Here is a 14,073-nt window from a genome sequence, read left to right as displayed (position 1 = left end):
GATTCTCCTGCCTCAGCCTCCTGAGTAGCTGGGATTACAGGCAGCTGCCACCACACCTGGCTAATTTTTGTATTTTTAGTAGTGATGGGGTTTTGTCATGTTGGCCAAGCTGGTCTCAAACTCCTGACCTCAGGTAATCTGCCCACCTTGGCCTCCCAAAGTGCTGAGATTACAGGCATGAGCTACCATGCCCAGCTGGATTTCCCATTTTAAGTCTTCCTTTGTATTCAGAGATTACAGACATGTAAGTAAAACGTGTAACTTTTGGCCAAGCACAGTGGCTCTCGGGAGGCTGAGGTGGGAGAATTGCTTGAACCTGGGAGGCGGAGGTTACAGTGAGCTGAGATCAAGCCACTGCACTCCAGCTTGGGTGACAAGAGGGAAACTCTGTCTCAAAAAAAAAAAAAAAAAAAAAAAAAAAAAAAAGTGTATCTTTTATTTGGCAACCATGTGTTGAGTACCTTCTGCATGTTTACCATGGCAATAATGTTTACCATGGTAGTAAGGATTCACATTCACACCAAGTAGAAATTATCCTTGAAGAACATATGCTAAAAAGAAAATAGCACATCAGAGAACCAAAACTATAAGTTTAAGTGTCTATATAAGTCTAAATAGAACTTCAGAAGTAAGAGAGAGCAGCCTGTGCAGGTGAGGTTAGACAAGAATTCATGAAAGAAACTAGGTCTTAAAGAACCAGCAGAATTCACAGGCAGAAACAAAAGGTGGATTTCTCAACCCTGTTGACCAGCCTGGAAGAAAGGCAATGTCACTGAGAGGCCACGAAGATTACTTCCATTCAAAGAGAGGGTGGGAGATTTTCATACTAACTCCAACAGTGGACATCCAAATTCAGGCACAAATCGCAAAGCTGAATAGTCTGAAGAGTTTGGATAATTAGGTTTAACCCACCAGAAGCGCAGTGAGCTTGGGTCACATACCTCCACTCTGGTTCAACTGAATGATAATGAAGCCACAACATCATGGCTTCCTAAGACTAGGGAAGTGCAAACCAAAACTCTCAAACTTTTTTTCCAATCTGGTCTTACTCATATGCACACATTCCTTTTGTGAAATGAAAACAGTACCTCAGAATTATTTCTTTCATAGCACTTGTAATTTCTATTCCTAATGATTCTTTTTTTTTTTTTTTTGAGATGAAGTCTTGCTCTTGTCACCCAGGCTGGAGTGCAATGACAATCTCAGCTCACTGCAACCTCTGCCTCCCGGGTTCAAGCGATTCTCCTGCCTCAGCCTCCTGAGTAGCTGGGATTACAAGTGCCTGCCACAAAGCCCAACTAATTTTTGTATTTTTAGTAGAGATGGGGTTTCAACATGTTGACCAGGCTGGTCTTGAACTCCTGACCTCAGGTGATCCGCCCGCCTCCGCCTCCCAAAGTGCTGGGATTACAGGCGTGAGCCACCGCACCCGGCCAATTCTCTATTTTTAGAAAGAAAAAAATAATGGATCTTGCAAAAAGTTCTATGTGAGTTTCAGGGAGCATGGTAGCCACATGTTCTCTATTTCCTGCTGGTCAGGTAACTTGGCAAAGAAGACACTATTTATTGATAAAGAATACTCTTATTTAGACTTCTAAGTTCATTTTATATAGCATGATTATATAAAGTATATGAACCTTGAAAGAATGCAGAACCAAATGGCATTTAAAGAACTTTGCAATCCTAGAATTCTATGATTCTCTAATATGTGAATGTCACTCGTCAAATAAGTATCAATATAAACAAGTACAGTGTTCCTTCTAGATTCATGTCTGAAGAGGAAGAGAAATTCCAAGATGTGGTGTGGCATACCTGAATGAGAAAGGACATTAGACTCACAGGCTGGGATTCAAACATTCTCCTCACACTTACGAACTCTCATGAGCAAGTTACTTCAAATCTCTGCCTCAACTTCAGCATCAACAAATGATATTTACTGTAACAGATTGTGGTGAGGTAAAGTGATATAACATGTACAAAGAACTGATCAATACTAGATGCTTCATAAATATTACCAGGCTCCCTGCTTTGGAATTGGTTAATTCCAAAGAAGGAATTGAGCAATTGAGTGAGTGTCTTAAAAATAGAGGACATGGAGCTCATTAAGTTTCTGACTTCTCATAAACATTCATATCTGGATAAGCATCTGTCTCTGTTATGGCCCCCAAATTTCTGCATGTAGTAAGAACTATCAAATAACTTCTAGTAATGCCAAATTTTAGTTTTTAAATCTATTAAAAAATTTTCATTTAAAGGGATTGCTGACTTACCTAAAGTCACAGAAAATAAATAAAATTTTGTAGTAGAAAATAGATTTCTTGACTTTTAGTTCCAAGCACTTTTTTTCAAATGTAAATATGCATGGAGGAGTTTAAAGCAATTCCGTCTGAATCTATTCCTCCCTCTCTCCCTTTGCTGTGTACTTCAATAGGAGGCTTTCAAAAGTGGCCTTTCTCAGCCCTTCCCATGTGGCTCATGGTAAGGGCAGCTTTCTACAGAAAGAAACTGTCTTCTTGATGTGAGGAGAATCAGAGGAGTTAACCAAGTCCAGCCTTAACAAGTGGAAACCCAAGACTCAACAGCCAAGGAGATGAAACACAAGTCTAAACTGCCTGAGATGTAATTACAGTGAGGCATATTGCACCTGGATTTCAGAGTTTGGTGAACATTGCATTTGATTTGACAGAGAACAGATCTGGAACAAAGAAGAGGGTAATGAAGTAACTGCAATAGTGGCCCCAAGTCCTTGCCTGGGTGTGTTAAACTGAATTAAAGACCACAGACCAGGAAGACAAACACAATTATACTCATTTTAGTAAAAATTATTTTAAGCAGACTGTTTCTTCTTAAACTGTCTGTCAATGAGAAAATGGAGGTTTTAAAAATAGGAAAAGTTTATGGGTAAACAAGTTACTTCAGGGCATGTGGTGCTGTGGTGGGGCAAGGAAGTGCAGATTAGAATAAGGGGGTATCAGAGTGGGAAATTTCCAATGATCCAAATATTGTATGATTATTTTGGGAATGGGGTAAAAAAGGGAATGGGAAGGGCCTAGGAAAACCCATGTCCAAAACAGAATCATTTCAAATGATTTCCCAGGTCTTCATATATGTGTCCGATTAAAACATTTTATTCTCTCCAATCCTTTGTGTGTTAAAAGTTATTTTCATCAATGGCAAAGTAGTGCCTCCTTTTTAAAATCAATAAATAGAGAAATGATGTTTAAAGAAAATTCTACAAACCAACATGGGTTTTTTCAATGACTGATTTAAATTAGAGTTTTCTTGGTAAACCAAAAAATAAGAATAAAACTCATGAAAATAAGGATTTCCAACTTCACAACTTCCAACCCACGCTTTGCCTCATCACCCTGGCTTCCATTTGAGAATTCGTCTCAGACAGATGGTAGTGAGTTAACAAGTCTAGACTGTAGGAGTATATATCTGCATTTGCATCTATATGATTATATAGAATAATTTTTCACTGAAATGGCATGCATCATTGGGATGAGCTCCAGGACTTTACGACTTTCCTCTACTCAGTTGAGTATGGCATGTGTACAATTCACTCTGGCCACTACAAAAATTCTACCACAGCTGGAGTAGAGAGCAACAGCTGCTTGCCAGCACACAGCAACATGGCACAACAGTTCAGAATCATAAATGAAGAAGACAGCCTTCAACAGACACTGCAGGGGGAATTTAAAGCGAGAGGAAGCAATTAGCTGAACTGGAACAGAGCCAGGGAAGCAAGGCAAGATTCTCTCCAACTTTGGGAAGGCGAGTGCAATGTGTGATACATGAGCACATTTCTAGTCTAGGCTCATAGGCCAAGGTACTAGAACAGGAGTGAATTAGCCACAAGGTAATCCTGCTTGGACTGGTAAGGTAAAACAGCTCCCTGTCCTCAACCCAGAATACCTTTATTTTCCCCTAATAGGTCTCTTATCTAAGTATGCACCCAGCCCCAACCCTGTTTGGCTTATGAGATCTGACAAGATCACAGCTTGAGGGAGAAGGTCTGTAACACTCTCTGACAGTGGTTGACTTGGCTTTTAATAGAAATGGGCAGAAATGTAGAGACCTTGTACATTTGAACACACAAGATTGGCCAGCTTTCATCGCAAAAGCTTCTGAGCCTCTCCGTGGCAGCTGGAGTGAAGACCTATGAGCTGATCTGGAAAATACGTCCTTTCTTTCTAATGGGAGCCACCACATTGCGTTCCTTTAATTACACCATGTCATGTCGTGTTCCCCTGTGAAATGACACAGAGGAACATGAGGTGACCTGGGATAACTGTGATGAATTGCATTCCGAAGAGAGGCTCGCTTTGAAAGGCATCTGGTGTGGGAAGTAGGTACTTCTAGTGTGCTATATGTCTGTGAAGTCATGGATGATTTTCCCATTACATGTCTGTGAAGTCATGGATGATTTTCCCATTGCATATCACAAATATTTAATGGTAAGATTATGTGCGTGCTGAGAGAGTCTTTCTGTCAAGTTTCATTTTATTTTTATTGGTGAAGCATAATAGTAATTTTATACTGAAAATAATAAATATTACAATCATTAAGTAAATAAAAGTAGCGACTTTCAAAGGGATTAGTGTTTCATAATCAGATTAGATGATGAAACTAACATCAGAGAGGGGTTCATTCTTACAGTAATTTGTTTCCTGAATTCGAAATTAGAAAGATCATTAAGAGAAAGCAACAACTGTCTAATCAGCCATTAGGTAGGATTATTTTCAAGAAGTTTTTTTGAAGTTTTAATACAGGCTGAAACCAAACATCTAGATGTGACTTGAACAATATGGTTGTCACTAATCACATGAGGCTATTTAAAAGTAAATCAATCCGGGCCATATAAGGTCACCTAATTTTCAACAAAAGTGCCAAGAATACATACTTGGGAAAAGACAGTCTCTTCAGTGAATAGTTCTGAAACTGGATATCAACATGCAAAAGAATGGAATTGGGCCCTTATCTTATAACTTGCACAAAAGTCAACTAAGCATGAATTAAAGACTTAAGAATAAGAACTAATACTTTAAAAATTCTAGAAGAAAATACAGGGAAAGACTGCATTTGTCTTGGCAATGCTTTCAGTGAATAAAAGCAAAAATGAACAAGTGGGACTACATCAAACCAAAATATTCTGTATAGTAAAGACAGTGAATTGACAGCTTGTAAAATTGGAAAATACATTTGCAAATCATATATTTGATATGAGGTAATTTCCAAAATATATAAGAAACTTGTACAACTCAATAGGAAAAAAACACACACACACACACAAAAACAGAATGAAGCTGGGTTATTAAATTTAATTTATAAACGGGCCAAGAACTTAAACATTTCTCTAAAAAAGCATACAAATGGCCAACAGGTCTATGAAGAAAATTCTCAACGTTGCTAATTATCAGGGAAATGCAAATTGAAGCCACAAGATATCATCTAACATCTGTTAGGATGGTTATGAAAAAAAAGGCAACTAGGTTCGATGAGGATGTATAGAAATTGGAACTCCTGAATGCTTGGTAGGAATGAAAAATGGTGCAACTGCTATGGAAAATAATATGTAGGTTCTCAGACAGTTGAAAATAAAATTACCTGATGATCCGGGAATCCCACTTCTGGGTATTTATACAAAAGAATTGAAACTAAGATCTTAAAGAGATATTAGCACTCCCATGTTCATTGCTGTACTATTCACAATAGCCAAGATAGAAAAGAAGAACAAACTCAATGTCTATCAAAAGATGTATGAATAAAGAAAATTGGCATAAACTTACACAATGGAATATTATTTAGCCTTAAAAAAATCTTGTAATATTTTACAACACAGAAGAACCCTGAGGATACTACACTAGGTGAAATGAATCAGTAACAAAAAGACAAAGACTGTAGGATTCCACATATATGCACTATTTAAAATGGTCAAACTCATAGAAGCAGAAAGCAGAATGATGGCTGTCAGGGGCTGGGTGGAGGGAGAAATGGAGAGTTGCTATTCAGTGGGTACAAAGTATTTATTTTGCAAGATATAGGTTCTCGAGATCTGTAAAACACTGTGCCTATAGTTAACAATGCTGCATTGCATACATAAACATTTGTTTAGGATAGATCTAAGGTGGTGTTCTTATCACAACAACAAAAAAATAAAATAATCAAAATTTTTAAAAATAAAATAAAACACTAAAACTACACACTCAGTTCCTAAGTTGCAGTAGCCACATTTCAAGTATCATATGGTCACCTTTGGCTAGTGGCTGGCATATTAGAAAGCATGGATACAGATCATTTCCATCATGGCAGAAAGTTCTAAAACACAGCCTGGATGAGAAAAAGAAAACAGAATGTCATCTACATATTTCTGATTTTCACACATACATTGAAATGTACAGTAAATATCTGGATAATCAAATGTATTTTTTTAACTTTTTTGTTCAGATGCTTTCACAACATAGGCAAAGCTTCTCTTTGTTTGCCGTAGTGAGATTGTACATTTATTTTCTCTTAGCTTGCTATTATTTGTAAATGGTGTGATTCCCCAGCAAAATGTCAAGAATCCAGGTTTCCCTAGAATGTAAATGAGCACTATTAATAGATAAAACCATCCTTGAGATTTAGTTCCCTGTGTTCTCGATAGAATGGAAACCTACTCGCAGAAAGCCCACATAGAGAAGTTAGCAGAGATTTTAGTTAGGAAAGACCAGCTCATAATTTCTGAATCATGCTTCCATTTTCTTAACCATAGAATTACCTCTTACAAAAATACAAAAACATCAGTCTATTTCTCTTATTCAGACAAAGAAGCAGGAATAATATTCATGGTTTTTTAAAGTTATTTATAAAATGTCCCTCCATGTAATACAAACATACATTTGAAAATCATGTCTTAGAAAAAAACAATACCAAATTCTGCATTCTTTCCAGGCATTCATATTTTCCCCTGATAAAAGCTTTTAGAGATGATTAGAGAAAATATTTTTTTCCCATTTCACAGATAGGAAAAATAGTAACTGCACCACTTGGTTACAGACCTAGGAGTAGGAAATAGAAAATTTGACATAAAAAACAGGGTGTTCCATAGGGTGAATTTTTAGATTTCCCACCTTGAGACTCAGGTTCAAAGAATCTTAGCAGCACAGAACTGAGAGCAGAAGAAATGGGATTTTATGCATTGAGTGGTGAGTAACACCCAGCTCCTGTCTTAAAACAAAACAAAACAAAAAAAACCCACCTTTTTCTTTGTGGAGGGCATGACATGGTTTATACAAGCAAGTGGTACTGCTTCTCTCCCCAAATGCATTATTATTAGTAATGTGATTTTCCTAATAAGCTGTGGGTAGCTTTTCAATATACTAAACAGGTACAAGAAACTACATAACTTACTGTGCCTTTAACATTTTATAATTACAAGCTAGAAGCTATTGGAATGGGGTGGTAAGGGTGAAGCATTGTACTAAAGCTGGAAAAAAATCAATACCTGCTCCTGAGATAGGGTGCTTGACCAGAAAGGATATTACAAGATACAAAGGAGCAGATATGAAATACTATTTCTCTGATTTTGTTTTTAATCTTATTGCATCAGCAGCACAAAACACACATCGGGTAGACCTACAGAGGCACCATAATTCATTGTTGATTTCATAAGATTATCTGCATGTGTATGAAATGTAAATTGTATATTAATTTCTGAGATTTCCCTTCTCCTAGGAATTAACACCCCACTTTTAAATGAGAAAATCCGGTAACTTTACATGGTAGCCCATTTAATCTCCCACTGTTAGCCTAGTAAATTTGGGCAAGCTATTTTACTTCTTTGAACTTCAGTTAACTCATAGACATAAAATAATTTGAACACTAGTCTCTAAACCGCAGCTCTACAGTTTTGTGAGTATACAATTTCCTAAATTGACCATTTCTGATACCGTTTTCACGTCACCTTTTTTTAAATAAAATATTGGAACTCAATTAGAAATCTCTCATTCAGGCTTTTTGCTTACTCTTAACATCAGCACTTGTTACACAACAAGGACATGCCACATACGCTCCCAATTCCACCTCCCTGGCAATACTTGCAGCCTGAGCCTGTTCTGCTGTAGATTAACACATCTAGCACTAAGCCCCAACCTCTCCCTCATCACTCTGCTTTTCTAAGGTCATTTTTCCTTTGATCAAAATAAATTTTGGCCTATTGGACTAATTTTCATGAAATAATAGATTAAGTGTTGAGGGATTTTAATGATCTAACACAAGCATATCATTTTACAGATGAAGAAACTGAGACCCAGAAAGCTTAATGATCGTTCAAAGTCCTCAAACCAGTTAAAGACAGACCAAGATTAATTGTGGCCTCCTGATTAATATTCAATGGTTTTTAGAGTATTTTATTCACTTTTTAACTTCAATCCTGAATATATTATCAATGTTTCTTATGGTATTAAGTCCACCTAGTAGGTAAAAATTTCCCCAAGGCAAAACCTCTCAGAAGAGTTTTATGTCTTTGTTCATGAATACACTCTTTCAATAGGATACAATGAGAAAAGGTGATTCTTGGCATCCTCTTTCTGTAATAGCGATGGTGTCACCTAGAATGTGAGCAAAGGATTGGCCAGGTATAGAACAGTACCAGCTATGTGCCGCTTTGATCTGTTCGTTTATTTATTGGTTTGTTTATAATGCTGAAAGCAATAGAATTGTTTACTTAGGTCACACATTTCCCAGTTTATATAAAGACTGTTTATTAATATGTGTATGGTCTAGCATTAGTCTTTGAACTGCAATTAATCATGTTACAGCTAGAAATGCCTTTGAATGTTGCTATTCTTATGTACTAAAGGTAAAATATACTTTAGTGAATATGACTTCAGACTACCTCATTTTATAGAGTAAATACTGGGTCTCTGGTAACTCCTTTGATTTTCTATCCAGAGTCTTACATACTACAATCTGTTTTCCATGGGATGTTGATTGTGCCATGCAGATGATCTGGCAAGATTTACTAAACGAATGGTTTCATGAGTAAGAGATATGTTTTAAGTCTTTATTTTCCTGATAGTAGAAATATAAATTTATGTTCTTCAATATACACTCTTGTAAGAACAACAAATAAATTATAAACAATTTTAGTTAACTGATACTTGATGCAAATGAACACAAAAGTTCTGTAACTTTTAAGCAATTATAGCAAGGCCACAGGATACAAGATTAATATACAAAATTTAATTGCTTTTCTAAATTGTAGTAATAAACAATTAAATTGAAACATGTCATTTACAATACCAAATAAAGGAAATACTTAGATATAAGACTAACAAAATATGTATAATATCTACATGTGAATAATTCTGATGAAAAAAATCAAAGACAGAAACTGGAGATACATTCTATGTTCATGAATTAGATGACAACATTGTTAACATATCAGTTTTGCCTACTTGATCTATAGTTTCAATGTAATCACAATCAACATCCAAACCGGGTATTTTGTGAATTTTTATAAACTGATATGAAGTTTGAATGAAGAGTCAAAAAGACATTAGAATAGCCAACACAATACTGAAGGAAATAAACATAGAAGACTAACACTACCCAATTTCATTATTTATTATAAAGCCATAGTAATCAAAACACCACGTTATTGATAAAAGAATTGACTCATATGTCAATGGAGTGCCCACTCATATGGAATAGAGTGCCCAGAAATAAACCCACACAAATATAGTAAACTGATGTTTGACACACACACACGAAATAGTAATTCAATGGAGAAAGGATACAGTGTTTTCGACAAATAGAACTGGAATCACTATATGTTTATGTGAAAAAAATGAACCTAGACACAAACCTTGCATCTTTCAAAAACTTAACCAAAAATAGATTGTAGACATAAATGTAAATGCAAAATTATGAAATACTTAAAAGAAAATTTAGTAGAAAATCTACATGATCTTGCATGTGGCAATAGTTCTTAGAAAGAAAACCAAAAGTATGATCTATAAAATTTAAAAATGTAGATTTGGACTTCACTACAAATAAAAACTTCTGCTCTGTGAAAGAGATTACTAACAAAATAAATAGACAAGCCACATACTGGGAGAAAATATTTTCGGATTGTGCATGTGAGTAAGGATTTATATCCAAACTCCTTAAACTCAACAATAAGAAGACATACAACCCCATAAGATATGGACAAAAATTAGAACAGAGACCTCACCAAACAAAATACACAGATAGTACATAAATATATTAAAAGATGCTCAAAGTTGTTTTTAATTGGAGAATTAGGTATCAGAACAACAATGAGATGCCACTACCCACCTTTCGAAATAGCCAAAACACCAAAACACAAGCACATCACACACACACACACACACACACACACACTCACAATACTAATTTCTTGTGAGGATGCAGAGCAACAGAAATTCTCAATAATTGCTGGTGGAAATGTAAAATTTCATAGCCATTTTCAAAGACAATTTGGCAATTTCTTACAGTACTAAACATTGTCTTATTATGCCATCCAGTTGATGCTCTTCTAAGTATTTAACCAACTGAAGTGAAAACATATATCCTCACAAAAACCTGCATGTGATAGTTCGTAGTAGCTTTATTCATCCCCACCATAATCTGGAAGCAGCCAAGATATCTTTCAGTAAGTGATGAATAAGAAAACTATGATATACCCATAAAGTAGAATATTATCTAATGATAAAAAGCCATGAACTATCAAGCTATGAAAACACGTGACTAAATCTTAAATACCTATTGTTATGTAAAAGGTTACAGGATTCCAAGATCAATGGTTGCCAGGAGGATGTGGGAAGGTATGTAAGCTTGAATAGGTGTAGTACAGGTGATATTTTAGGTTGTAAAAGTATCTTCTGTGATATTGTAATTGTGGATGACACTATACATTTTTCAAAACCCACAATCCTTTATAGCACAAAGAGTGAATCTTAAGCATGCAAATTAAAAAATAATCATTTTGGCAGTGGGCTATGTCAAAGAGACACAGGAACAAACTAAAAAGAGTTTTCAGTAGCAGAATCTGTCAGACCAGAATAACAAAGTGAAAAAAAAAAAAAAAAAACTGGCAGAATTTAAAATGATTGAGTGAAAAAAAAATCAAATGTATTTGGTTATGCCTCAGGGAATACAATAATTATCCATAAGTCCATACTGGTATAAATTAATAATTTAATAAATAAATTTGTGATCAGGGTATAGAAATATCTTTTGTCAAACGTAACTCTAAATTGTTTAGGTAGATTACCTCCAAAAAGGTGGAGTATAACTTCGCACTCCATAAGTGTTGGTTATGCATAGTGATTGCCTTCCAAAGAGTACGGTACAGAAAAAAATAATAACTTTATATTGAATAAACAACATTATTTCAGCCAACGATCAAGGTTAGCATCAACAATCGTGAGTACTGGTGACAGTTTTTGTATCACTGATATGATGTGATGAAAATGGCACTTTACTTCTGTAGTCTTCTTCTCTTAAACCCAAAACTTGTTTTTAGTAACTCAGAATAAAGAAAAAAAATGAAAATCATTAAGTAATTTTATCTAAATGATAATCAAATTACAGCATATCAAAATTTGTATAATGTCACTAGTATAGTATTTTAGGGGAAATTTAGAGTACTAAAAAATCATATTAATAGAAAAAAAGCTCTTATGTTCATGATCTCAGCTTCTACCTTAAAAACATAGGAAAAGAGAAATTATTTTTAAAATAAGCAGAAGAAAAAAACAATAACCATGAATTTACAAATCTGAGAAAGAGGAAAATATCAACAGCAATAACAACAAACCAGAGCTGTTTCTCTGGGAATATCAATAAAATGAATTAAATTCTATTGAGACGTATTAGGAGATAGAGAAAGAGGAAGAAAGAAAGACAAAGAGATACAAATTACCAATTGGAGAAATAAGAACATCAATACAGATTTTATAGTTATTTTAAAAATAATAAGAAGCTATTATAAACGACTTCATGCCTATAAACTTAGATGAAGTGCAAAAATTCCTTGAAAGACACAAAGTACAAAAGATTTTGAAAATCAAAGAGAAAAAGTAAATAATCCCATTTCTAATAAAAATTAAACCTGTAGGTTGAACATTTCTCACAAAAAATACTATAGACCCAGATGACCACATTGGTGAATTCTGTAACATTTAAGGAATAATTAATAACAATTTTATACATCTTTCAGAAAATTGAGAGTGACTGAATATTTTCAATAGTACTTTAAAGCTAAAATAAGTTAAGACATCACAAATAAATAAATAAAAATCACATAAAATCCCTTATAAATGTAAAGACTTAAGACAAAATTATAGCAAAGGCTACAATATATAAAAATGACAATACATCATAATAAAGTGGGTGTTTTTACCAATAATTAATGGTTGGTTTAATATTTGGAAATCAACCATTTAATTCACCAAATTAATAAATTAAATAAAAGCTCATATGCATATTTAACAAATTAAGTTGATAAAATCCAACTTCAGGTTCTTATAAAAACTGTCAGGAGATTGGAAATAGAAGAAATCTTCTTTATCCTGATATAAGACATCTATGAACAATCTCATATTTACAGGTAAAAGATGGACTGCTTTTCTTTTAGGATAAAGAACAAGACAGAAATGTAACCTCTTAACATCTATTGTACATTGTATTGGAGGTTACAGTCAGTGCAATCAAGCAAGAAAGAGGAATAAAATTAATCCAGATTTAAAAAACAAAAACTTTATTTAATAAATATGAAGAAATTCTGATGAAATCTATAAAGTGTCACTAGAACTAATGGGTATGTTTAATACGACTGTTATGCACAACATTAGTACCCCAAAATCAACTTTATTTTATATACCTACAATGAAGAGTGATAATTTAAATTTTAAAAATTACCACTTACCATATCACCAAAAAATGTGAAATACTTACAGGTAAATCTAACAAAAGATGTGTAAGAACTGCAAATTGAAAGCTACACAATATTGCTGAGCAATATTAAAGAACACCTAAATAAAAGGATAGGTATGTTTCACTCATAGTTCGTAAAACTTAATATTGTTTCAAAATCAATTTTCTATGAATTCATTTGTAAGTTCAACACAATTCGAATTAGAATCTTAGCAGTAATTGGCAAGCTAAATCAAAATCTTAAAAATTCAGAGAACTTAGAATAGCCAAAACAACTTTCAAAAAAAAATAAGTAAAGTGAGAGGGCTAACACAAAGTGAATTTAAGACTTATACAACTAAGAGACTGTGGTATTGGTAGATAGACAGGTTTAATGATCAAAATATAATCCACAACTAGACCCATAAATATATGCAGAATTGATTGTCACCAAAAGCATAAAGGCAATTTAGCAGAGGAAGTAGAGTCTTTTCAAACAATGGTGCTGAAAAATTTGGTTGTTACATGCAAATAAATTAATTTTAATCCTATCTCATACCATACACAAAAATTAACTCACAATTAATCATAGAGTTAAATGCAAAATTCTTATAGTTTGAGATTAGGCAACATAAAAATTTTATGATTTAATGCCAAAAGAACCACATATAGAAGAAAAATTGATAAATTAAACTTGATCAAAATTAAAAACTTACGCTCTTTGACAGACACTATTGACAACATAAAGACAAATTCAATTTTCTCTTGAAAGAAAATACTTGCAAAGTATATCCCTGATAAAGAACTTTTAAACAAAGAACTTCTACAGAACTATTATAACTCAATAATAAGAATGTAAAGAGGGGCTGGGCATGGTGGCTCATACTTGTAACCCCAGCACTTTGGAAGGCCTATATGGGAGGATCACTTAAGGCCAGAAATTTGAGACCAGCCTGAGTGACATACTGAAACTCTGTCTTTACAAAAGAATTTAAAAATTAGCCAGGTATGGTGGAGCACACTTGTGGTCCCAGCTACTTGGGAGGCTGAAGTGGGAGGATCACTTGAGCCAAGCAGTTTGAGGCTACAGTGAACCATGATCACACAACTACAGTCCAGCCTGGGAGACAGCAAGGCCATGTCACC

Source organism: Macaca mulatta, chromosome 18, assembly GCF_049350105.2.
Source record: "Macaca mulatta isolate MMU2019108-1 chromosome 18, T2T-MMU8v2.0, whole genome shotgun sequence".
Taxonomy (NCBI): Eukaryota; Metazoa; Chordata; class Mammalia; order Primates; family Cercopithecidae; genus Macaca; species Macaca mulatta.
Note: the sequence above shows the minus strand (reverse complement) of the source record.